Below are 11,829 nucleotides of genomic sequence, written 5' to 3'. Positions count from 1 at the left end.
AAACGCTGCACCAAGAATTGAAATTTTTGCAAATGATGGAGCACCGCTGGACATTTAAGTTTGGTACCTTGAGCGGAATAGACAGTGGGAAACAAAAGTTTAGAGTTGATAAATTAAATTAGGACTCCGTTCAAGTACTCATGCTGACAGCAGCTTTGCTAAGTAAAGGCATCAACTAAAAATCTGCAATAGTGAATAGCATAAAATGAAAATATTTAGGACTTTTTGGAATATATTCCGCATTACCCGTAGGTTTTTTTTAACCCTATTCTGTAACTACATGCGTTAGCACAATTGCGGTAGACTTTTGTAACAGAGATGTGGTGAATTTATGGAAAGAAGGACATTTTAACAAGAACACCAGGTTCCTAGATCACCCAATAAATTGCCTCAAGAATTATGATGTGATTACAAATTGAAGACCAAGCAACTCACGAAAACTAAGAACCCGTAATGTAAAACAGAATGGGTAGGTGCTCTGTCTACTATAATAATCTTTAGATTTTCAACCAGATTTCAAGAAAACGCAAATGATAATGTATATGCTGATCGAAGAAAAGACAAACAAATACGAGTCCTTTTGAACTTGCCGGGTGTTTGCGACTCTCTGATCTCCCCCACACCCGTGGATTGCGCAGGCGCGCCCCTTCCTTACCCACAATGCACCTGGGTAAGTGTATTTGTCAGTGAGCTTTGGTTAAGCGTCCTGGTGAAACCTACCGACGAACTGACCCCCACAGCACACCTTTTTATGCGCTTATATCGCCTTTACATAAGCTTTCGTGCTTGCGGATACTGATGATGACTAATATGCGTTGTGATGATGTCATTTAGATGCCTTAAATGAAGTCTATTTTATGGTGAATAGGGCTGAAGTCCATACGAGTGAGTGTTGTGTTGATGATAATGCTGCTGCTGTAGGCCTAAGTGAGGAAGGGCATTCGGCATTAGAGGATTTCGCTGTGAGTGAGACCCTTTCACTCGGGTACTGCTAGAGGAAGATTTTGTACCACCTTTGTCCGTGTTCTGCGACAAAAATTGGTCGAAAAAAGGCGAAACGGCCTCGTGCATCGACATCATCCGGGAGTTTCCTGTACACGATGATGATGACAGGTGAGTCCACGCCCACACAAATAGTCTTCTTATTTACTCTGTTTTCAGCATCAGAGGAAGCTTTCCAGCAATGATTGGGTACGAAACATGAGAGCTAGGATATGACTGGTTTTTCTGTACGTCTTGTTTGTACTTTAAACTTGTTTAAGTTGGCCTGAGGCCAGTATCGAGCGGTAGACTAACTAGCTTAGTGGTTGTGACTTAGGCATCCCCCGTAGAGAGCGTATCGCCAGTTTTCCAGTGATTAATGTAGCTGAATACCAAAGTGTGTTTTTTTATGCGTATCTTTGTAGAGAAAGTTAGTTTGGGGGCATTTTTTATTTTTGCATGCAAGAATGTCTTGTTCCTAGTCATTCTTGAACCACAGCTTTTGCGGTTAGCCTAGTGTTTCCGTTGCCTCTTAATCCACATGTGGACTTGGTTGAAGGGTTTGAGACTAGACTACATTTTATTCTTAGGGTTTTCACCAAGGAGGCAACAGTTGCCAGGAGTAGAGCAACCCAGCAAGAATTTACTTCCCCCGGAGGATTTTATTACACAAACTGGCTAGCCTATGTGGTATGCTACCATAGGCCTTTACTGTATTACATGTTGAATAATGGTATCCTAATTATTCCTTGATGATGTTAAAGCATAGGTTACCATAACCAATCCTCTGTTATTAGTTTAAACGTAGTCGTAATTAGGATAGTGTGGTAGAGGGTCAGGCATATTATGAGTTATTCATATTTTTTATAGCGTATGCCATAATAAGACAGTGTACAGGCACTGCCATTTTGCCCATATAGTGAAATTTATAAACCTAGACCCTCACATGATTTGCTTTAATCAGTCCTGAGGATATTGAATTGAGCTTGATTCAGTGATACTAGTAGTAAATAAAGTATTCAGTCCAAAATAAAAGATTGGAGTGTTTTTTGTTGTGAATGAAAACCTGAAATTTTTTGTAGTCTAACCTAAAGTCAACCACCAAAATTTGTTTGAATGGCCTAATATATATTGAGGATGTAAGACCAGTCTTCCATTCCTGTACCTTTTTTTTATAATAAATGGATGATCAACAAAATAAATGGGTAAAGAGTTCTTTTAGACTCAGAGTCAGGTACAAATATGAAAGTTTTTTACGATTTTGATGAGATTAACATTTGTTGCAAATTGCTGTTTAACCCATTAAAGTTAAAAGGGGACCACAGTAGGAAATCCGTGTTATTTGAGCAAGGAACAGGAAATAAACTGAAATTTTTTATTGCCACCTGACCTTACCTAACATTGGATCCAGTGACAGTGGAGGCAGTACCCCCTCTCTTCTGACCCGACCCACAGTGTCACAAATGTAGAGTGAAATACAGGTAAGCTTCCTAACATAACCATCTGTGGTGCCATAGCCAATCTTATATGAACTTTTTGAGGTGTGAGACCATCCACCAACCTTATGTACCCTAAATCATGGAGAATCATTCTTTACTAACTTAGCCTAGGCGGTAAAATTTTACAAGTTGCCAATAAGACTCCAGCCAGCCATTTTTGCACTTTAAAAACCATTTTGAGTTTTTCATGCAAAAATGACTAAATAATAGGGTACTAAAAGAACCTTAAAATACCAATATAACTTCACCAACGGTGTTGACTGGTTACAATTTTGCCGTATTAGCTATGGAGGGGGAGGGGTATTCTTACCTTATAAGTCGTAAATTTTCTAATTTTTTATTTGTCATTTGAGTGTTTATGGGGTTCAAATTAATGAGAATGAAGAGCTCTTTTTCAAAAATGTAAGTTACAATTTCATAGTGTGTATTGGCAACTTATAAAATAATACCGGGCTACTTACCTTTGTTGCTTGTTGTCCACTAAGACTATGGTTTCCTCACTGTGGCACCCATGATTATTCAGTTAGGGGTTATAGTGTTGTGGAGGAAGGAGGGGTATGTGAGGGGTTGATCAAAGATTTCCTGCATACATAAATGTTGGCTTCATCAAAATCACATTGCTCTCTTGAAACCTGTTTCAAATTTAAGATTGATTGCTCCTGTAGGCATCCAAACACAATGTTCTTTTGTTGTCTGTCAAAAATTTCTTCCAACCTCTCAGAAAAACTGGAGTACTGTTGGGAAAAATTGTATGTTACACCATTTTAAAAGTGGAGTAGTAGTTACAGAGACTTAACACACTCGATAAGACCATTTTTCCTGAATACTCTGTTTTGTACATATATTTTCAACACACATCACAGTTCAGAGCAATAAGAACATAATTAAAACATTGCAACATTTATATACAAATTATTTAGGGACCTCCTTTGAATAACCAATATTGCAACTGAGAACAGCTACCGAGAATTCTAATTTGGCATAGGCTAGCTGTGATGGGGAAGGATAATTTGTTTTGACTCCTGAAAACATGAAATTAAATGTAGAAAGCTTGTGGAGAAGTGTTGGAGACAAAAAAACAAGAGAATAAACTACTGTACTGCACAACAGACCAAAATTGCAAATTTCAGTAAGCATTTGCAACTGTTTTACAATGCCTGTGTAAGAAAAGATACCAGTATCTAGAAATTGACTACAGTAGAAATCGGCAGTATTATTTATGCTGTACTGTATCTTATTTTATTTCATCAAGAGATAAATACTGTACCAATTTTCAGAATTTGAAATACAAAGAAAAGGTACATTATATATTATTTAAGTGTCATATCCTAATGAATCATTTATTAAAATGAAAGCAAACATCCTGTAGCTTATGACTATGTTAAAAAAAACATGGTGTTGATTTTTTGTTAATGATAAAAATGAAATGGGTAACGTGATTAATTAACACAGAAAAAGTTTGGTTCTTTTCATATAATGATGAAATGGTTTTGTGAATCAAGCAGCACAGTATTGCACTTGTAAGCCTTCACCAGCACAGTATATTAAATGCTAATTACTGACTTTGGATTACAGGCTGCAAATGGATAACAAGGAAACAACCACATTGATGATCTTTATAGTGAATCAGTTGACGCTATTTGTTAGTTCTTTCATTTTCCCAAAATAGGCTTATTTTCCTTTTCTGTATCATGAAAAATAAATTTACTGGCACTGTATATGACTGTTATAAAGTACATGAAATACTGTACAGCCTAATTATTGTTGAGTTTAATATTAAACAGGGAGAAACTTTTTTTTTTTTTTTTTTTTTTTTTGAGGTGTGATTCTTAATTACTGATCATAGATTACAGACTGCAGTATGTTTGAATATAGGTAGAGAGGAAACCACCACATTGATGGTCCATTCAGTGAAATAATTGTCCTTGTCTGCTAATTTTTCTTCCAGTTTTCCAAAACAGGTTTATTATGCTGTTCTTCAGGACCATGGCCACGTGTAATTATCATAGAATCTTTTTTCCTGAAAAGCGATAAATTTTCTTTCCATTGCTATATTTGTGGAATATGGTATATTAAATGTCAGTTATTGCATTAAATAAAATTAAATGAGAAATATGGAAAATAGGCAGACATTTTAATGATTTTATTTTGGAATTTTAAAACTTTTTCAACAGCCCTTACTTGCATGGGAGATAGTGAAGCTATTCACATTGCTTTCAGGATGCCATCCCAGTGCTACCTGACAACCGTATATATTATTTTAATTTTTACAGCTGACATTTAGCCTAATGCCATCAGAATCTCAATAGGGGCTAAATGTAAGTTAACTTTACCAGAGTTTCTTCATTATTTTATTTGAAATAAATGTGTGAAATGTATGGTTGTTTAGTATTACATTAATGCAAAACCACATTTTTGATGTCGATAACCAACACCTATTAGCTGCCATATGAGAACTTTGAGTTAGCTTGGTCATCAGTTTAAACTTTTTGTAACTATGCAGCCAACATGTAGGCATAGACTTCATATACTACTTAGACATTAAAATGTGTGTAATACCTAGCATTGGCATCATGGCATTATAGTTACTTTAGGAACTTAGAATACAAATTGATTGGAAATATTCAGTTTTGCTGTGATTCTAATGGCTTATTGTGCCATAACTAAAAGGAGAAAATGAAACAGGATGCCCTAGACCTGTGTAGTTTTTAAATTTGTGCTATGATTTATAATAACTTTAGCCTTATGAGGAAGGTAAGAATGTTTCTTTTCCTAATGTTAACTTCACTCAGAATTCCTCTATGCACGCTTGAGCTTGGCCGGATGCTATTCTAGTGATAGGATTTTCTTGGGCCTGGGTGTTGTTATTGCTGGTGTGTCACAGTTGTACTGTACTGTATTATGATAGCCATATGCTTTGAGCACTCACTGTAGTTAGCCTAATCTAATCGTTGAAGCATATAAATCTAATATTACAAGTGTTGGAACCTTGATGGAGATAGCCAAACTTGACACTAAAATCGTTAAAATAGCTGTTTGATTTTTTTTTTTTTTTTTAGCTAAAACCTGTGGCTTCATGGGAAATTTGTCATGTAGCTTTCATCTGAAGCAACGGTTAGCATTACAAGTACATATAGCTAAGTACCTAGGCTATGTGATTTCCAGACCTTTGGACTTTCAGTCTCTAAGGGTTAATTAAATTTCATAAATTGAGGCAAGCATACAGCAAGTCCAGTGCATACGAAGAAAGATACTCCAAATATGAAAGGCTTGTTCCTTATACCTAGGAAAAATACAAATTACTTTTAAAATTTGGCCTTTTTATAAATTTAGGTAATTTTTTAAAAAATTACTAAACTTGATCAGTAACTTTGTATTTTCTTTAATTCTTCTCCTACCATCCTGACTGGACTATGGGTTTTGGGAGCTTTGTAGAGCTGACTGGGAATGAGTCTCCTCTTTGACTGCCTCATAGTAGCCTTCAGGCTACTATGTCAAACTTTTACTCTGGAAATTAATAATCCAAGGATTGTTTGGTTTGCTGGTATTATTTCTTGCACTGTAATTGCAAGCCTTGGAATACAGAACTGTTACTCTTGTTTTCCTGAACTATAGTCTTCCTGCCTGATATGTATTCTGTTGTTTCCTTCAGGGTTGTTTGCCTTTCAGGGAATGAAGTATTATCATAGGTATTATCATAGTAAGACAGTCTAGCCATCTTTTATTTCAGCATTGGTTGTTCAGATTACTTGTCATTTGTTTCTGTTTGCATCTCATATACCCTATTAGAACTTAATGAGTCTTGAACATTTTTTTTTAAATATATGCTTATTTATGAAATATGCTTTTGTGTTCCATGTAGGCTAATAGAACTGAATTAAAGCAGTTCATCTTCTCAATAAACTTGCCTATACCTCTTGTATAACCATTGTCTCTGTACTGCCAGATGACTTTTTGTACTGTGTTTGGCTGTTGCATTGAGCTGGAGATGCTTATCAATGACCTTGCCATTACCTGCTGTATATCCTCTCTCTCTTTGTTGCAGTGCTGCAATTTTTTATATGGTTTTTATCCTCTTTTGCAATAAGGTGAGGATACAGTTTCCCTCATCTGTGGCAATGTCGCATCCACCTGACCAACTATCAGTGATTGTCTGTTCGGATGTGTGATATTTGTGTCCTTTTGTTAAGTAAACATTTCCCCTTTAGTGATTTGAGCTAGATTAGGCAAAAGCATTTGGCATTCCATTGTTTTAAAAATCAGTCAATGCAGTATTACCTCACTATTTTGTGTTTCCTATCCTCCTCTGGATAGGGAAATTGTGTTGTTGGGTATCAGTTTGCAGTCTTCTATTCCAGTTAATTGCCCACCCTTTTTTGTTCCTTGTTCTTCCAAGGAAATAGGTTATAGTTTATCAGGTCATAGGCCATTCTGTTTGCTCTAAACAATACTACTGCACTTTTGCCTTTCTGTATTTTCAAATAGTACAGTGAAATCAGTGGGTCTGTTTTTGTATTTGCCCATGTCTTATCATAAATACATTAGCTTCACAAAAAAAAGTATACCTTAGTTTAACCAGACTGCTGAGCTGATCAACAGCTCTCCTAGGGCTGGCCCGAAGGATTAGACTTATTTTACCTGGCTAACAACCAGTTGGTTACCTAGCAATGGGACCTACAGCTTATTGTGGAATCCGAACCACATTATAGAAAGAAGTGAATTTCTATCACCAGAAATAAATTCCTCTAATTCTTCATTGGATGGCCGGAGAATCGAACTCTGGCCTAGCAGAGTGCTAGCTGAGAACTCTACCGACTCTTCCAACGAGGAACTAAAAGGATAGTATTGCTTGCAGTAAAGCATCATATATTTTTTTCTTGGCTTCTACTGGAAGTTCTGTCGCACTTCAGTTACTGGTATTATTAAGTCTCATCTAAAGTGTGGAGACCTATGTTTGATGTACTAGTCAGTAATTGGTGTGATCCAGTGCCTATAGTTCTCAATTTAATTAGTATATTATTGTATTTCAAAGCAGTTTGAAGTGGATAATGGAGTAGTACTAGTTTCTATAAATTCTGAAAAAAAGTATAGATTGAAATATGAGGTACAGTACAAAGTTTAGAAAATTAAAATTTCTGGTACATATTTAACTCCCATGGCTTGGGATAAGACGTACCCTTTTTTTTCAATAGAGCCTTTGTTGAATCTGTCCTGAAAAACATTTTGAAGGAAAAAGAGTTAGGAATTTATTTTTTCAGATAGAGGCTGTTATATTCAAGGAAGTGATTGTATGGTTGAAGAAACTGACAAATTTATATCTAAAACAGTCTTTTTCAAGGAAAGGGACCCAAGAGTTGTTTCACATTAGGAAGAGCACTGTAGTTAGCTACATTCAAGTTTATTGTACTGCACATGTTTAAGAAAATATCAACAAGGCAGTTAAAGCTTGGTATCTTGTGGAAGTTTTTTTGAATGTTTCTTGGTAAAACTGTTTTATCTGTGCTTTAACTCACTCCTTCCTTTTTTGGAACACTGTTCTCCAATGTGGTCTTTGGGTACTAACTTTTTCTTTAAATCATCAGCTGAAAACTATTAAGAGAAAAAGACAACAGACTATAAATCCAACAGGTCTCCAAAGGGAAGTCAGCCTGCAGAGACAGTAGTTATAGGAAAAGGTGATAGATAATAAACTGGAGGGAATAGACAATAAAACCAACGCACCTAAAATTTAAATGTCAGCAGAGAGCAGGAATGACTGCTCATCACTTAAATATTTGGAGATTAAATGATTCCATAACTGTACTAGGCAAACTGTTCAACATTTTAGTTGTAGCCAAGATTAAAAACTCCTAGTAAAATGAGTAAAGTAGTATTAAACCTGATACTAGAAAATGACAGACTGCAGCAGCAGCAGCCTGCCTTATGCTGCAAGCAAAAATGCCTAGGTTGGTAAAGTAGAGTGCATTGGGATGTTTATCAGTGTACATTTTATGCAACAAATATAAAGAACTCGCTGTGTTTGTCCCAAAAGTCAGCATTAAGAATTGGCAAAATAAATTGGATTGGCAACTTGATCCAAGAGTTTGAGATGAGAACCAACCCTGGAAGACCATACTGGAGAATAGTACTCCAAACAAAGAAGAACAGAGTTAGTTAAAACACTTATAAATAATAGCATCATCCCAAAACATTGTAAGAAATTCTGCAAGATACCAACTTTTTGAGAAACATGACCAAATATTACATACATGCTTCTCAAAAATCAGTTTATCAAAATTTATTGCAAAATCTTAAAAGTCACTGGTAGTTAAAACTATCATTTGCATGTAAAGCAAGATGCAAAGGCTCAAGTGCTCTGGATCAAATAACTATCATACTTGGAGTTTTAGAAGGGTTAAGCTACATGCCCCAATGCCTACTACTCATGAATGTGTGCCATCTCAAACTCATGGATAGAGAGGTATGTCATTAGTCAAGTTTATTTTGTCAACTCTTAATGTTAACTTGCAGCATAGATGGAAAATGAGTTCATTATGTGTGTTTCATGAAGTGCATTCCAATGACAAACATTCTTTGTACTCTTCTTTGCCTCACCTAGCCCAGCTGTTTTTGCTCCCAACACTAGTTCCAGTATCAGGTTAAATATTACTCAGTTTGCACTTTGCAAGGAGTTACATTTTGGCCACAACTGAAATGAGAAATAGTTTGAGTAGTGCAGTTGTGGAATCTTTTGACCTCTAAATGGTTAATGAGGAACAAACTCATTCTGGAATGATCCTCTCTACTGACATCTGAATTCAGGTGTATCAGTATTATTTTCTGTTCCCACATATTTATTTATCACCTTTGCCTATAACTAGTGTCTCTGCAGGCTGATTACCCTTTAGAGCCCTCCTGGGTTTGTAGTCTGTTTGTAGCCTGTTGATGCTATTCTTAAGGGTGTTCAGCTGAAGATTTACAGAAAGAAAGTACTATACCATATTGCAATATCTGAAATGGTTGCTGTAGCTTAACTTGTAACTGTGATGCCTCTGTTCTGTTTTTGTTATGAATATGTATATTTTGTTCCTCTGTTCTTGACAACATAATTCCATGTCACTGGTGTATGGTAGGATAACCACAATACTAAAGCCTTACTGTTTGTTTGCTGGTGCAGTATATTATTTGCAATTATATATTAGGAGTTATTTTTACACATCATTGCTCCACCAATTCCTTTTTCTTTATGTGATCATCCCACAAGACCCCAACCATAAATCTTGACATTCTAAGGTCACACCCTGTTAGTATTTCATTTTTCTTATTGATGCCCATGTTCTTGCTTAATAGAGTAGTATATACTCCTCTGCCAATGGAACGTTTTTATTAACCAGTAGCCTAGGTATCTCTGCCCATGCCATTGGCATTAGTCCAAGAAACACAATGATCATTGTTTGCTATTTTCCATAACAGGGGTTAGTTTGAGTTACATACAACACAGTGGCCACATACAAATTCATTCTTCATCTGCTGAGTCATGGAGGAGCCCTTTGTGTAGAAATCTTCCTTAATATTAGCTTCATCATACACTGACAAAAAAGAAAGCTAATTGCCAGTGTGTAAGCCCCCCCCCTCCCCCATACACACGCACACACTCTCTCTCTCTCTCTCTCTCTCTCTCTCTCTCTCTCTCTCTCTCTCTCTCTCTCTCTCTCTCTCTCTCTCTTTTATTTTGCTCACAGTTGCTAATGAATACCATATTCTTTGGAAGCTTGAATTTCAAGTCGGTGGCTGTGTGGGCTTGTTCCATATGAATAGGTTTCATCGTCTGAATAATAATAGTAATAATAATTATTTCTTAAATGTTAAGACTTTTCCTTTCCATTACCTTTTTCATCCCATTTATTCAATCCTTTTTAAGTCTTCCCCTCCTCCCTCATAATACATCTGAATTATACACTTCACCATTTTATTTAGGCTATGTTATTCATTCTTTCCACATGATCTGACCATTAAAAAAACACTGATCCATTATTTTATGTGAACTGACCTTTTAAACTTGAACATATTTCCACATTTCTCATTGAAATAGTCTCTCATTTTTCACCCTTTTAGTGCCTTTTGAGCTGCATGCACATAAGCAATAGATCTCAGCAGCTTTACACATTTCGTGCAGTTGCATTCATTACCCACACTTTGTCATAATGAGAGTTAGCTCAACAGTCTCTTCTCACATTCTCACCTTCTTTCATAGACTTTCCAAATTTTTCTCAGTCTTGAGCACACTCACTGCTACACCACCTTTGCTTCAACCTTTTGTTTACTCCTCTCTGCACTCATCTTACCATCCATTATACCCAAGTGCCTCTATGAATCAGCAACATCTAGTCTTCAGCTATTCTTGTTCACATTCATTGTTCTATCTGTGTCTCTATAAAATACCCTCAAACTTTACTCTTGGTTCTCGGTTATTAACTTTCTACTTTTATATGCGACACTTACCAAGTAATTACATAGCTATAGCTATGTAGGCTAATTACTTGGTAAGTATATATAAAACCTTGTTTATTATAAAAATGTCATTTTTGCAAACACTTTTAACTCAATAGTTTCTGCCATTTCTCTTTATCATCCCCAATCAGTGCTTGCTAAGGTAGAGGTCTTGAATCCATATTCACTAGGCTTTTGTTGCACTTAATTACACAGGGGTTTCTGTATTCCATTGTCATAATGATTGGAACTTTCAGTTACCAGTATAGGAGATGTTATTTGGTGAAGCAATGGTTAAATGAGCATTACAAAACCAAAGGTGTTACTCTACCATAGAAGTAGATCGAGAGTGAAGACAGTGACAGGTGAATTATGGGGTTTAGATAAATGTTGGTGTCCATGAATGATCAGCTTAGATCCTATTTGCTTTTTTATCATAGTATATCCTATACTGTTATGGAAGAAACTGCAAGTGCAGAAAATGGGGGGTAACTCTGGGAGCTACTTTATGCAGATGACTTAGTGCTTTGGTAGAAGAGGAGGTCTTAGAGGAGGAGCATTTATGTAAATTTTGAGGCACACTGGGATGTAAAGCAAGAGTTGAGAGAGCAGTAAGATAGAGAGTGCAGCTATAGATAACTGGGAATTAAAAATGCCCCTTAGTTGAGAACACTGACCAGATAAATGGTAGACAATTTTTATAGGTGCGACTGTTGAAATTAATGGCCAAGGCACAGTGTTAACATCATAACACAAACGAGGAACTGGGGAGATGTATCAAGAGGCTGCAAAAAAGATTGAGATGGTTTAGACATGATGAGGTCAGAAAAAAAGTGAAAAGACCCATGAACTCATGGAGAAATCCTGAGATAGATGAAGT

The 11,829-nt window shown here is 36.2% G+C and overlaps 1 protein-coding gene across 25 annotated transcripts in view; it reads left to right on the top strand.

Annotated features, from left to right (window-relative positions):
- The first annotated feature begins 668 nt into the window (after positions 1-668).
- p120ctn (adherens junction protein p120) overlaps positions 669-11,829 on the top strand; it is a 312,485-nt gene continuing 301,324 nt past the window's right edge. For 19 of the 25 annotated variants that reach the window (XM_067105348.1, XM_067105329.1, XM_067105347.1 and 16 more), the window contains exon 1: positions 686-1,113. The gene's annotated coding sequence lies outside the window, so the exon portion shown is untranslated. Of the gene's footprint in view, positions 1,114-11,829 lie in introns of all 25 variants that reach the window. The other 6 variants (XM_067105345.1, XM_067105326.1, XM_067105323.1 and 3 more) reach the window with 3 other exon arrangements.

Source organism: Macrobrachium rosenbergii, chromosome 6, assembly GCF_040412425.1.
Source record: "Macrobrachium rosenbergii isolate ZJJX-2024 chromosome 6, ASM4041242v1, whole genome shotgun sequence".
Taxonomy (NCBI): domain Eukaryota; kingdom Metazoa; phylum Arthropoda; class Malacostraca; order Decapoda; family Palaemonidae; genus Macrobrachium; species Macrobrachium rosenbergii.
The sequence above is the reverse complement of the archived record's forward strand: the minus strand, read 5'-3'. Positions and strand labels throughout refer to the sequence as shown.